The sequence below is a fragment of the Triplophysa dalaica genome, chromosome 1 (assembly GCF_015846415.1).
Source record: "Triplophysa dalaica isolate WHDGS20190420 chromosome 1, ASM1584641v1, whole genome shotgun sequence".
In the NCBI taxonomy this organism is placed as follows: domain Eukaryota; kingdom Metazoa; phylum Chordata; class Actinopteri; order Cypriniformes; family Nemacheilidae; genus Triplophysa; species Triplophysa dalaica.
This window is the reverse complement of record NC_079542.1, coordinates 29,837,466-29,851,282: the sequence shown is the minus strand read 5'-3', so window position 1 is coordinate 29,851,282 and position 13,817 is coordinate 29,837,466. Positions and strand designations below refer to the sequence as shown.

Genomic DNA, 13,817 nt, shown 5'->3' with positions numbered 1-13,817 from the left:
TGTTTGAACCTGGGGGAATGTACACTGCTGTGATGATAATAACAGTGAATTCCCGAGGTAGATAAAAAGGTCTGCATTTCACCGTCAGTAATTCCACATCAGGAGAGCAGTGACTTAACATCACCTCTACGTTGGTACACCAGTCGTTTTTGATGTATATGCACAAACCACCGCCCCAGGATTTTCTGTTGACAGAGCTGCTTCTGTCCGATCTGAATGTTGTTAGCCCCTCCATGCTTACGGCATCATCTGGTACGGATGGATTCATCTAGACTGAGGGTAGCAGCGATATGTACGGGTTTGCTTTCAGCTTAGCTGTTAGCCCCGCTTTGACACCCCAGCTTCCGCTTCCTGTCACCCCGCCTCCGCCTCCCGCGCTGGCGGACACCGCTGGTACGAGAGTCCGCTCCATCGCAGGCCGCTGGGCGTAGCGGACCGTAGCAATCCGAGACGGCTGCGTAGAGCTCCAGTGTGGTTGTATCTACATGTCCTGAACTGCTGTTTTCTGCCAGGTCCAGCACTTGCTGACGGTCGTACACTATATCGGACTCTGCTGCCGATTTCTATAATTTTTTTGTTAAAACTGTGCAAACTATCATTACAATTCACTGGTGCTATCAGAGCCACTGCAGCCGTAGCCGACACGGGCGCCACCATTATGTTTACTATAATGTTTATCAATAAATGAGCTCAGAAAACAAGATTCCTTGTGTAGCAGGGCTGGACACACATTGGAACTAATTACAGGCATTTAATACGTAACCAAACAGCATTTGCCCAGTTGGGTATATAAACTGGTTAGGGATGCCATAGTCACATGGCCGAAAACCCGCCCCTTACTGCGTTGCGACGAGCAATGCAGGTAGGCGTTTGAGCAATTTAGCTTAGCTGGTTCATTGTTGTGGCTGTTTTTATGTAAACTTGTTGTTTTAGTGGACATGTAACCCGATTAATGTACCAGTGGTCCATGAAACACTGTACCTTTAAGGCCTTTTGTGTTGTATGACGTGTGTGGGTGGGTGAGTTTAGACGTACTTGCAGAAGTGCTACTTTCCTCAGGTAAGTTTTATGCTGTGGTTTGGGATGTTAGCATGGTCGTTTATCTGATGTTAGTTACATGCTCATTTTAGTGAGGTGTGCCGTCAGGGGTCCCACTTGGTCAGCTTTGCAGTTTGGCAGGGGCGCAGCGATGTCTGTGACTGTTGTAAAGGCCAAAGAAGCCATTGTAGCGTGAGGAATGGGACATTATCGAGCGGATACGTTTTCTTTATTTAGTATATTTTAAATGTTTTGAAGTAGGTATTTTTTATGTTTTAATGTTGTTTGTTAAAGCAGTTGACAAAACATAGTGTCTTCTCCAACAGCTACTCCAAGCCACACTGCTGTTTTTCCAGGGGGATTAAGTTGTTTTACTTAATGTTCTGATTTGTTTGATTTCAGTTTCTATTCTTGCTTTTTTGATTTTGTGTTTCTTTACTGTCTCTCTATTAGTGCTGATCGTATTGAACGTTCTCATGTGGTTTGGTAAGGATTATTTGTACAAAGTCTGTGAAGTCATTTTGCACCATCATGAATTCCGATCAATATGATTCTGTAACATTATTTATATACATTTGAGTATTTATTTCAGTGACAAATTTTTCTTTCTTGGTGTTTTTGGTTTTGTTATAGAAGCTGAGTGCTTCAGAAGCAGGCTTTCTCTTATCACACCATGGGTGTCCCTTTGCATATTATTCTTATTCATTTTGTCCACAATTGGCAAAGTCGCTATTTCTGTAGGCCACGTTCTGTAGGCTACACATGCAACATTTAATAAGACTATAGTCATAGGTAAGTCGTAAGGAACACAGTCCAGCTGCTTTTGTTTGGGAGAACCCGGCCCCTCTGGCCCCCTGATAGCTCTGCCCATGCTTTTAAGTGCGTCTGGATGAATATTTGAGAACTTTTTTCCTCTTTTGCAAGACATGTTTAACCTTCTAATGCTTTGCCAATTGCTCTGAAAAAAAAAACTGTAAATCCACATTGTCATGCCTCCATTTTCTAATAGCAACAGATAGATTATATGTTAAGAAACCTTAAATTTTTTAACTTGTAATTTAATGATACATAAAATACAATACAATTTTATTCACATAGCACAATTTAAAAACACCCAAGGCTGACCAAAGTGCTTCACAGAAAGACGTTGATCAAAGTTTTAAATCACACAACCAAAAAAATTAAATTGATAAAAACACAATAATACTCAATTAAACACATTCTGTACATAGGCAAAGGATTCCTCAAATGTAAAATCCTCAAACAGTAAATTAGGGAATATTAAATGCCAGACTATGTAGTCGTAGAATTTTAAAATCAATTTTACTGGCAGCCAGTTAAGTGAGAAAATACAAGATTGAGGGACAACGACATACAAAAAATTGCAGTAGTCTATTCGAGCCTGAAGAACCTGATTGTGGTCCCTTCTTGTTTGCTCAGAGACCGTGGTTTGAGACGGAGCTCCGTCAAACTTTTTCTTAATATATAGTTTATTCCTGTTATATCTTAAGAGTTATGTTCTAAATAGATAATCCCCCGAGGGTAAGCTTTATCCTTAAGTGTATCCTATAGCAACAGATACAGTTGTGTTCAAAATTATTCAACCCCCACTGAAATTGATTGTTTTGGTCGGTTTGACATTGATTATGATCATTCAGTCATCCTGCTTACAATTAAATCAAAGAGGCACGTGTAGGTCAGACAAATATAACATAACATTTATAATGAAATAACCACAAATGTCTTTTCTGAGCTCACATCATTATCAGTTTTATTCAACCCCCAAGTGACATTCAATCTTAGTACTTAGTACAACATCCTTTTACAGTTATAACAGCTTTTAAACGTGAAGCATAGCTTGACACAAGTGTCTTGCAGCGATCTACGGGTATCTTCGCCCATTCATCATGGGCTAAAGCCTCCAGTTCAGTCACATTCTTAGGCTTGCGCACTGCAACTGCTTTCTTTAAGTCCCACCAGAGGTTCTCAATCGGATTTAAGTCTGGTGACTGCGATGGCCACTTCAAAATGTTCCAGCCTTTAATCTGCAACCATGCTCTAGTGCAGCGGTTCTCAATCCTGGTCCTCGCGACCCACCGCTCTGCATATTTTGTCTATCTCTCTTGTTTAACACACCTGATTTAAATCTCTAGCTCATTAGAAGAGAGCTTAATGAATGAACCGCGTTCCGATTGACGTGTTCCCTGAACTGTGTTCATTGCTCTCTACTCCCTGCACAGAGGAAATCGGCTGACGTTAACTAAAGAACACGAAGAACAAAACCTAATACGGAAGATTGAAGGGTTATTTAACCGTAATTTTGAGATTTGCGCAACATTATGCCCATTTCGAACTGGATTTATGTCAGAATATCTAGTGATGTTTACTTCGCAGGGCTCTTATGGGTGTATTAAACAAACCTCCGAAGCGGTAGGAGAAGCATACAAAATATGCAGAGCGGGGGGTCGCGAGGACAAGGATTGAGAACCGCTGCTCTAGTGGACTTGGAGGAATGCTTGGGATCATTGTCCTGTTGAAAGGTCCAACGTCTTCCAAGCCTCAGGTTTGTGACGGACTGCATCACATTGTCATCCAATATCTCCTGGTACTGAAGAGAATTCATGGTACCTTGCACACGCTGAAGCTTCCCAGTACCTGCAGAAGCAAAACAGCCCCAAAGCATGATTATCCCCCGTCATGCTTCACAGTAGGCAAGGTGTTCTTTTCTTCATAGGCCTTGTTCTTCCTCCTCCAAACATAGCGTTGATCCATGGGCCCAAACAGTTCTAATTTTGTTTCATCAGTCCACAGAACACTATCCCCAAACTTCTGTGGTTTGTCCACATGACTTTTGGCATAATGCAGTCGACTCTTCTTATTCTTTGGGGACAGCAAGGGGGTGCGCCTGGGAGTTCTGGCATGGAGGCCTTCATTACGCAGGTTGCGCCGTATTGTCTGAGCAGAAACTTCAGTACCCACATCTGACAAATCTTTTCTCAGTTCCTCAGCAGTCACACAGGGACTTTTCTCCACTCTACGCTTCAGGTAGCGCACAGCAGTCGAAGTCAGCATCTTCTTTCTGCCATGACCAGGTAGCGTTTCAACAGTGCCCTTTGCCTTGAATTTGCGAATGATGCTTCCTATGGTGTCTCTTGGTATGTTTAACATCTTTGCAATCTTCTTATAGCCATTGCCCTCCCTGTGAAGAGTAATCACCTGTTCTCTTGTCTTCCTGGACCATTCTCTTGACCTCACCATGTTTTTAACCACACCAGTAAATGTCTAGAAGGAGCTGAGTATCACAGTCATTTTAAAGCTGCCTAATTGGTGCTTATTAGGCTTTATTGCTGCTCCCTGATATCCACAGGTGTTTTCAATACCTGATTGAAAACACTTCATTGAACCTCTGTTCTTCAGAGTGGTAGTCTTTAAGGGGTTGAATAATTATGTCAATGAAGAATTCACAAAAGCAACATTTACTACTGTATAACAAAACTAATTGATGTTATTTTAGTTGCATATGGTTCTTTAAGAAGTCCTTGTAGGATTTCATTCTGAATACAATTACAAATGTACACTAAATTCCCTAAAACCATTTACAGCATTGGGGGTTGAATAATTTTGAACACAACTGTAAATGTGTTTTATACAACCATTCACTATTAGCCCTCAGGCTATTAGCATTCCCAGCCTTTAGTTTCTGAATATTGCCCTTACTGCTGAAGGGTTTTAATTACAATTTATGTTTTAATTATAGTGTCCATTTAATTACAGTCTATGTTTTAAGTTACATTTTATCTTTTTTATGAATGTGTGTATTAGTGTGAACAATTACGAATAAAGTGTGTGCTTAAAGGGTTGAAAGATTAAGGGAGAATACTAGAGTGCAAAATGGTATTTTCAACAGGATGTGGGGGTTGTGTGTGTGTGTGTAGCATTCCATGCAGGAAAGGAGAACAGGAAAGTATGCTACACATGCAACGCACATACCCATATAGCGCGGGGTCTAAGAAACAAGTTTATGTGGAAACTGGGTGGGGGAAGTGTGTTATTTTGCAGATAGTAAAAGAAGAAGGGGGTAGTCTACGAAAATATCAGATGAAGCATCACTCCATTGGACACAAAGAAAGCAGCAAATGTGGAGGCGCTCAGGGGTTGGCCACGGTCCGAAGCAAGCTGAACAAGTTCCAAAACAAGTTTTAGAAGAACAGAGTTTTGTAAAGTGGCTATTAAAAGATGGGTTAACTGTGTAAATATATCATAAATTTATTTAAATAAAAGAATTCCATTCCATTCCATTTTCTACCACTTATCCGAACTACCTCGGGTCACGGGGAGCCTGCGCCTATCTCAGGAGTCATCGGGCATCAAGGCAGGATACACCCTGGATGGAGTGCCAACCCATCGCAGGGCACACACACACACACACACACACACACTCACTCATTCACTCACGCACTCACACCCTACGGACAATTTTTCAATAAAAGAATTGCCATGCTCAACTGATTCAAATATGGTCCTGCCCCTTCAACAAAAGATATAAAAGTATATTCATGCCACTTTTCTTAATGGTTTCTCAGTGTGAATGGGAGCAGAATGACAAAAATGATTGCAGAAAGAATCGCAGACCCAGCTTTTAACATTTAAGTAAACTTTGATAGACATGAAGAGGACCGTCAGCGCAGGTAGCTTTCAACTTTCCTAAGGAAGACAAATAGTTAATTTAAACAATATCAGATGTGTCAGCAAAAGAAACGTAAAAGTTATTGTAAAATATTGTGATACACAGTGAAATACACAGTGAGTTTGCTGTGAGGTTACATTTTGATCTCATCGTGAGTATTCCGTAAACTCATGGTGACATCACTGTGAGATTGCTGTGACATCATCGTGTTGCCTGGGCTAGACATACATATATCAAATCCTCAACTTGGACTTTTAGATAAATTTTGCTTTCTTTCCGAATTTTTGAGATTGTCACCTTCATGTTGTATGTCATGGTGTTGTCCATGCTCAGATTTTTAGTCGTCAAATCTCATGTTTTGTTGTTGAGCTCAAGTCGTCCCTTGTGTCTCCAGAACCATTCTGTCCATGTCACCCCATTATTCAGACTGGCAATATAAGTTGTGTTTTGATAGATGAACTACTGAACTCTGGTACACAGCAAACTCCCTGGTGCTAAATGTACACCCTGGTGTATATAGGAGTCCATACACTGAAGCAGAGTCTTTCTGGTGTGAAATGTTAATTTAGTCATGCAGTGAATTAATCAATTGAGTTCACATTACAAGTGATGATTGATCATTAATGATGAACACCTGCTGTTAACAAACACAATCACTGAAGAAAACACCAACTATAAGAAGTCACCCTGATAGTGTTTAGTGTTTCCTTTAGTTGGGCTCTTGATCCTTGTTTGTCCATGATAAAAAAAATATTCAGTTGTAACTTAGTCATTTATTGGTGTCTTTATTTGTTTTGATGTTTGACATGTGGCATAGCTTTGGCATGCCTGTGGCCCAAATCTGGCAAACAGGAGCGGACCTCACAAGTGCCATCATTCCATGCCATATGTGGGCCAGATGAGTAACGTATGGGGAGTAAGGTGTGGGCCAGATTTGGGCCGCAAAATATTGCTATCTGGGATGCCTCGAGAATGTGCCCAAAAAAGGAGATCCCGGGCCTTCCTGTGTAAGGGCATTTATGTACGGTTTATGTACGACACAACCTTTGTGTTGTCGGAACGGACAAGTATTTGTCTCACCCGAAGCTGAGGCAGAAAGTGGATCAAAGCTTGATGTACAGCCACCAACTCCAAGAGGTTGATGTGTACTCCTACCCACAGGGCATCCTATTCCCCTTGTACTGGGTTGTGTAGGATCTTGACCGGATCAAAGGTGACCATTTGTCGTCGTAAAATTCTACAACCTCTCTGTAGGGGCCTAACCGGTACCAGCAAGTCTGATCCAACTGCTCTCTCTTAAGCATCCATCATTTGGTCAGGATAGTTTATAACACCTCCATTAGACTTCAAAGAAGTCCCAACAGGGAGGATGGGGTGCTTCTCCAAAGATGGACCATTTGCTCTAAAAGGAATGTGGCCTAGGTTTCATCTCCTCTGGAAATTGTCTGTCTTTTCTCCTTATCCACAAAAGAATGTTCTAAATGGATATACCTCTATATCTCCACATTGTATGTTTGTCCCCATGTTATTCTGCCTCGCCTATAACCTCAAAAGCATGTGTGTTTAGTTGTATTCTGTTTATATTTTCATTCTTGTACAAACTTCAGGTCAATGTACTTATAACACTGGCATGTTTTATATCTAAATGTTTCTCTTTTCATTCCTTGAAAGATGATGTATAGCACAGTAAGGTGTTTCCTACCATACTCATTTTATGTAATTCTAAGAGTTTTACAGCACCAAACTCCTAAGTAATCCTAAATGCAAATGAGCTAATAGGCGAAACAAAGGAATTTGACTTCTCTCCAAAATCAGCTCATCACATTGGATGTGGAGGGGCGTGGAACCCCCCAGGCTTTAAAACACCCGTGAACGGAGATATCGATGCTCAGCTCCTCCGTGTGTTCGCGCGTTCCAGTTCAAGAACACCTCCTGAGACCTGTCTCTCTCTTCGGAGACAGTTTTTCCTTTGGGCAGAATTACTTCGGCTAACTTCGTCAGCCAATCCCGGCTCTAAGAAAGAAGTAGATGGACTCACCCGCTTGCTTTGAAACCATCAGGACTTTGAGAACACTTTACCACGGGCACAAAACCTTGTCCAAGCACACTCAAAAGGAAACCAATGCAAGTATCAACTATTTCCTAAATAGGTGCGTTTAAGCTGTAACCCCTTTTAACTAAGGAGACTGTCCTTGATGGTTCATGCAGATGTGAATAGTTGTTTGTAATACTCAACTCAACTCAACTTTATTTATATAGCGCTTTTTACAATTTTCATTGTTACAAAGCAGCTGTACATGAGACACATTGAATACAAGTATGAGTTCTAAATTCTAAAGCAGCCCCCCCGGCCAGGCAGATACCGCAAAACAATATGCAAACGGTGGTGAGGAACCCAAAACTCCCATTGAGAAAAAAAAACTCAGGGGAACCCAGGCCCAACCAGGGGATTCCAGTTCCCCTCTGGCAAAAGCTGCTGCCTCTGCACAAGCTCAAGAGTGCTTGCACAACAAGGCTTAGTAAAAATATAAAAATTAAGGATTTAAGATTATCATTAACAAACTAATAGCATTTGAAATGTTGTAGGAAAAACAAAGTTGTCGCGTCCTTTTTCCAGCTCTATCCTCTTAGCTCTTGTCAGGTCACCGCTTCCAATTCTCAGCTCTGCCATCAGGTCTGGGCATGAACTGCATCCTGCGGTAACCTTGGAACAAAGAGACAAGACTGGCTGAGAGTAGAGTACTGTTCTGCACTCTTTGATGCAACAAGTACATAATTTGTTGTTTGATGTGTTCCTGGTTCCGGTTGATCTAAATAATGCAGTCTAAATCCTCTGAGGATTATTATTATGGAGGTAGAGTGTATGGAAGATTAAAAAGATGAGTCTTTAGTCTAGATTTAAACTGACAGAGTGTGTCTGCTTCCCGGACCGTGCAGGGAAGAATATTTCAAAGTTTAGGCGCTAGATAAGAAAAGGATCTACCACCTGCACCTGATTTTGAAATTCTAGGTATTACCAATTGACAGGACGCCTGAGAGCGTAATGTACGTGGAGGTCTGTAATACAATAGAAGTTCATTCAAATACTGCGGCGCTAGACCATGTAGGGTTTTATAGCTAATAAGCAAGATCTTAAAGTTAATCCGATGCTTTACAGGTAACCAGTGCAAGGTTGACAGAACCGGGGTTATATGCTCATACTTTTTTGTACGTGTAAGAACTCGAGCTGCCGCGTTTTGAACCAGTTGCAGTTTTTGTTATAGGCCCGCAGGGCAACCACCTAGAAGTGCATTACAGTAATCTAGTCTTGATGTCATGAATGCATGAATTAATTTCTCTGCATCTGACAGTGACAGCATATGACATAATTTGTATATATTCTTAAAATGGAAAAATGCAATTTTACAGGTGTTGGCGACATGGCTTTCAAATGACAGAGTACTGTCGAATATAACGCCAAGATTCTTTGCTGATGACGAGGATTTTATGGGGCATCCGTCAATCGTTAAGCAGTATTCTTGGTTGTTACGCATAGCAGTTTTCGGTCCAGTAAGTAACACTTCTGTTTTGTCCGAGTTTAGTAGTAAAAAAATGTTAAACATCCACATTTTTAAGTCAACTATGCAATCCTTTATTCGATCGAACTGCTGGGTTTCATGAGGCTTCGAGGAAATATAAAGTTGAGTATCATCAGCATAACAGTGAAAGCTAATTCCGTGTCGCTTTATTATATCTCCTAGAGGTAGCATGTATAATGCGAAGAGCAGAGGCCCCAAGACTGAGCACTGTGGTACACCGTACTGGACTTGTGATTTGCGGGACACCTCATTGTTTATTGCTACAAATTGAAAACGGTCAGATAAATAAGACTTAAACCATTTCAATGCTATTCCGTTAATGCCGACGTAATTTTCGAGTCTATGTAGAAGTATGCTGTGGTCAATGGTGTCAAATGCAGCACTGAGGTCTAGTAGCACCAATAATGAAATACAGCCACGGTCAGACGCTAAAAGCAGATCATTTGTAACTCTGATCAAAGCAGTCTCTGTACTGTGACATGCTCGAAATCCAGACTGGAATTCATCCTTAATGTCATTCCTTTGGAGGAAGGAGCATAATTGAGTTGAAACTACTTTTTCCAGAACTTTAGATATAAAAGGTAAATTCGACATAGGCCTGTAATTCCCCAGTTCTTTAGGGTCAAGTTTTTTCAAGGCCTTATAACAGCCACCTTAAATGCTTTAGGCACATGTCCTAATGTCAGAGATGAGTTAATAATACTGAGAAGAGGATCTATAATTTCTGGGAGCATTTCTTTCAGTAGTTTTGTAGGTATAGGGTCTAGCATGCATGTTGTTGATTTAGATGATCTAATGATTTTAGACAGTTCATCGTGATCTACTTTAGAAAATAATTGCAATTTCTCCTTAGGGGTGCTGTAGTTAGTTTGTTCAGCGGATTTCACTACAGGTTGCATTGTTATAATATTTTCTCTAATATCTTGGATTTTACTCGTGAAGTAGTTCATAATTCATCACTGTTATGCTGATAATCAGAATCTGACGTCGATGACGACTTATTTTTTATTAATTTAGCCACGGTGTTAAATAAAAACCTAGGGTTGTGATGGTTTTCCTCTAGTAGTGTTGAAAAGTAGGCGGATCTAGACGTTTTTATGGCATTCCTGTAATTTCGAGTACTATCCTTCCATGCTATACGAAATACCTCTAAATTAGTTTTCTTAAAGTTGCGCTCCATTTTCCGGGACGCTTTTTTTAGAGTCTGAGTGTGTTCATTATACCACGGTGTTGGGCTGCTATTTTTAATTTTCTTTAAACGCAGAGGAGCAACTGTGTCTAATATTTCCGAGAAAGTAGCGTTAAAATTTTCAATAGTAGTGTCAAAATCGTCAACGTTTTTACTCATGCTAGATATTTTAGACAATTCAGGCAGATTATCGAGAAACGCATCTTTGGTTGAAGTAATCGTTCTACCATATTTGTAACAAGGAGTTTGATTTGCAGCCGTAGGCCATTGAAGCAAACATAATATTAGATAATGATCCGAAATATCTTCACTCTGCTGAACGATTTTAACATCGTCCACATTTATACTATAAGAAAGTATTAAATCTAAAGTATGATTACGAAGGTGAGTGGGTCCTGACACATTTTGACTAACGCCCATGGAGTTAAGAGTGTCTTTGAAAGCCAGTCCCAAGGCATGTGTATCATTGTCTACATGGATATTAAAGTCACCGACGACAAGGACTCTATCCGCGGCCAGTACTAGTTCTGATAAGAACCCAACAAAATCTTTAATAAAATCTGTGTGGTGCCCTGGAGGCCTATATACAATAGCTAAAATAAATTTAAAAAATGTTTTGTCCTTAGTATTAGGTGTCGATACATGAAGTACCATGACTTCAAAAGAATTGTATTTAAAATTAGACTTCTGAGAGGTGATAAAAGAATTATTGTAAAGTGCAGCGACACCTCCCCCTCTACCTTTTAGACGAGGCTCGTTTTTATAGTAATAATCTTGGGGAACGGATTAATTTAGAGTAATATAATCATCTGGCTTTAGCCATGTTTCTGTCAAACAAAGCATGTCTATTTTATGATCGGTTATCAAATCGTTAACAAAATGTGCTTTATTTGAGAGAGATCTAATATTAAGCAATCCGAGTCTTAACAGTTGATTATCTATATTTTGTTCATGTTTGATTTGTTTAACGTTTATTAAATTACTTTCAAGTGGTTTACGCAATATCTTATGTTTGCTAATCCGGGGGACAGACACAGTCTCTATTTTATGTTGTTTGTAAAAAGGGATTATTACATGTTGTATATTTTGTGTATTCTGTAACGCGAGACGGCAAGCAGACAGTTGGTTAAGCCATTCTGTCTCCTTCCTGACCTGGGCCCTAGGTAGTCAGACTTTAGCATTATTAAGACTGTGTGCCAAATTTCAAGAGAGGAGGGAAACCCCATCCCAGGAGGGATGGAGACCATCTCGTTTCAACAGGTCAGGTCTGCCCTCAAGACTCTTCCAGTTATTTATAAAATCTGTATTATTCTGCAGGCACCACAACCAGCCATTTAGTGATGATAATCTGCTACAAATCTCATCACCACGGTAAACAGTAAGGGGGCCAGAGAATATTACAGTGTCTGACATCGTTTTTGCGAGCTCACACACCTCTTTAATATTATCTTTAGTGATCTCCGATTGACGGAGTCTAACATCATTTGTGCCGACGTGAATAACAATCTTACTGAATTTACGATTAGTTTTAGCCAGCACATTTAAATTTGACTTGATGTCAGGCGCTCTGGCTCCCGGTAAACATTTGACTATGGTGTCTGGTGTCTCTATGTTAACGTTCCGGACAATAGAATCACCGATCACTAGGGCACATTCAGCAGGTTTCTCAGTCGGTGCGTCACTGAGCGGGGCAAACCTGTTCGAGACTTTAATCGGAACGGTTGAGTGATGCTTTGTCCTGCGACTATGCCGTCTCACCGTCACAAAGTTTCCCAGCTGCAGGGGATTTTCAACCGGAACCGAGCTGTGTGAACATTGCTCGCATCCGAAGTGTTTTCTACAGTCCTAACACTCTTACTATCCTCAAATAAAGATTGGATGCGAGACTCTAATTCTAAGATCTTCTCCGTCAGCCTAACTACTCCCCTGCATTTATCACATGTAAAACCCTCGCCGCTGACAGAGAAGGCTAAGCTAAACATATGACATGATGTGCAAGTAACAATAATAGGAATAGAAGCCATAACTCACCGGGTATGAAGTGCAATCCTAACTTACCAAGGTTGCTTGATGAGTCTTAGTATATACACTTAAAATGAGAAACAGTTAGCACACAAGACAAATAGGGGGAGATGATATTCCACAACGTAAACAGAAGGCGAGCTAACACGCTAATATGCTAGCGGCGTTACGCTTCAATTAATATAGATTTAGAAAATAAAGTTATAAATAATTCGGCAACGACAATGATAGTAAAATACACTAATATTAAGACCAGGAACAAATGTGAGGTGAAGCAAGTGTCAGAGGATACAAACTAGCCGCCGGCAGCGATGCAATCAGGAACCGGAAGTGCAATCAGCGATCCTTCCTCCTAATACTGCCAATCTTTGCTTTGTCTATTTCTTCCATTTCTTTACTGCTTTTACGTTTCATGTTTGTTTGTTATTGCTTAGGTTTGTTTTCCCTTTAGTGTGGTCAATAAACCTGCATTTGTCTGCATGCTCGAATTGTTGCTGTGTTTCTTTATCACATATTAACGTCACTTAAACTGCTTGATTTCGTTATAATTTCTGTAGCGGTACTGTACTACATACAGTAAGAGTGTTATGTTTCCAAGGCCAGGAAAGTAATATTTCTTAGATTTGATATACGATCTGCGGATCACTCGCTGGACGAGTGAATTTTAATTTGTCGCTATTATCAGGTCTGCCGAATCCGATAAAGTGTATGAAACAGGTATAGTTAATCATCATTAATTATATGTCTTTTACTGTGATCAAACTCATAGTTTCCCCCGAAATACACTACAGTTGCCTCGCCAGACAGCCCCCCAGCCTGTCTGTGAAGCATCTGTCGTTATGGTCTCTCTTGACCATAATGGGCCCATATTGACTCCTTCCGTCAAGCCTGGAGTCGAAAGCCACCATTTGACCGCTGGAAGACAATCCAGATCTCTGGGCATCAGTCTCCGTCCATTCTCGTATGGACTTACTTTGTACCTTGCGAACCATCGTTGCAATGGGCTCATATGAAGCAACCCCCAATGGCACCCCCTGACTGGCTGCTGCCATTAGTCCGAGCAGTCTCCGACCCGTCTTTACCATAACTTAACTTGTTATGATGAAGTTGGAAGGCGGTCCTTCAGTACTGACTGCATCTGTAGAGTCAGGGATGCTGAATCCACCACTCGTAATGATTCTGGGATACTTTCCTCCTCTGTCGAGGAGGAGAACGAATCCTGCAACAGACTCTCCAAATATATCAATAGTAGAGAGTTTGTGCAAGCCAGTCGAGCTGACAAGGCAGAGGCCTGATAGGCTTT

At 40.8% G+C, this 13,817-nt stretch overlaps 1 pseudogene; it reads right to left on the bottom strand.

Annotated features, from left to right (window-relative positions):
* Window positions 1-311: 311 nt before the first annotated feature.
* LOC130417418 (uncharacterized) lies at window positions 312-13,599 on the bottom strand (annotated as a pseudogene).
* Between the last annotated feature and the right edge of the window lie 218 nt (window positions 13,600-13,817).